The 1,570-nt window shown below is 37.3% G+C and overlaps 1 pseudogene; it reads left to right on the top strand.

Moving 5' to 3' along the window:
• The first annotated feature begins 1,184 nt into the window (after positions 1 to 1,184).
• Positions 1,185 to 1,283, top strand: LOC132267808 (small nucleolar RNA R71; annotated as a pseudogene).
• Positions 1,284 to 1,570: the final 287 nt, after the last annotated feature.

Raw genomic sequence — 1,570 nt, 5'->3', positions numbered from 1 at the left:
GAGCTTTTGGTTCAAAAACCTTTTCCGAATTTTTCTTTGAAGTCTCTTCAACATAAGAAGTTTTCAAATCATTTTGCACATCTTTCTTTTCAAAATCACTTTTCAACACATTCTCATTTATATGGTCATGCACATGCAATGAAGGAAGAATATGAAATGAAACGGGACCGGTATCAGCTAATGGTTGCACCTATTCACTCTCTTCATTGGACACACCTACTTGGTTGTCCACAATCCTTCCACTTCTTAAGGTAGTCACCGCATTGACATGCTCTATTGTGTGACCTTCCGATGAGGAATGAGTCTCCACAACACATTGTTGCTTTTGTGGGGCATTCAAATGCATTTTTCCCTTCTCTCTTGCATTCAAAGTACTTGTTATTTTCCCTACTTGGGTTTGTAGCTTAGCAATGGATTGAAAGTGAGAATGACACAATTGTGTGTTTACCTCCAAAGTGCCCAAAGCGGTCAAAACTTTCTTTTCAAAAGTGGGACTTCTAACATTTCCTTGGGAATATGATTGATTAGGAAAATGAGAATTTAAAAATTGATTTCCTTGTGATTGATATGATGATCTAAAACCTTGGGAACCTTTGCTTTGCATTGGAGGTGGAATGTACTTTCCTTAAAAACCGCCTTTGGAAGGGTTTGAGCCCTCCCCTTGGTTTTTCCAAGAGAAATTCGGGTGATTCCTCCAACTAGGATTGTAATGATTTCCATAAGGATTGTTCCCTTGATTAGTAAAAACAACATTTGCTTGTTCATGATGCTCACTTTGCACATATCCATGGGGACAATTGGAAGTAGAATGTAAAACACTTGAACAAGTCATACATGTCTCATTAGATGCATGATGAGAATGGTTAGGGAAGGAAGATACTTGATTCGCCGAGTTTTGGTTGATCAAAAATTGATCAAACCTTTGAGATAATGATTTCATCTCAGCGGCAATTTCATTGGAGTGATCGACTTGATGTAAGTCAACACTCTTCCTACCACTAGAATTTCTACCATTCTTCGAAGATAAAGTATGATGCAAAGAATTTTCACTCATGCTATCATAAAGACACCACACGTCATCCTCATGCCTATCAATGTAAGAGCCACCCATGGAAGCATCAACCATGCCTTTGTAATTGTCCGATAAGCTCTCAAAGAAATATTGAACTAATTGCCATTTGGGCATGTCATGATGTGGACATTTCCTAAGCAATTCATTAAAGCGTTCCCATGCCTCATGAAATATTTCTCCATCCCCATGTGAAAATTCTCGAATTGAGGTTCTCATGGCATTGGTCTTAGAAACCGGATAGTACTTCTTCAAGAACTTTTATTGCATTTTCGCCTAAAAAGTTATTGAAAAAGGCCTAAGATTGTTAAACCAATATTTTTCCCTATCTTTAAGGGTGAATGGAAAAATTTTAAGCCTTAAGACCTCTTCTGGCATGTCTGTATATTTTACGGTGGAACATACTTCAAGAAACTCATCCAAATGCTTGTAAGGTTTTTCACTTGGAAGTTCATGATAGTTAGGAACCATTTGAATAGTTTGTGGCTTAATTTCATAATA

This window comes from Cornus florida, unplaced genomic scaffold, assembly GCF_030987335.1.
Source record: "Cornus florida cultivar Cherokee Brave unplaced genomic scaffold, ASM3098733v1 CherokeeBrave_3.0.0_Hap2_Chr07, whole genome shotgun sequence".
Lineage (NCBI taxonomy): Eukaryota > Viridiplantae > Streptophyta > Magnoliopsida > Cornales > Cornaceae > Cornus > Cornus florida.
This window is presented reverse-complemented; position numbering and strand designations above follow the sequence as displayed.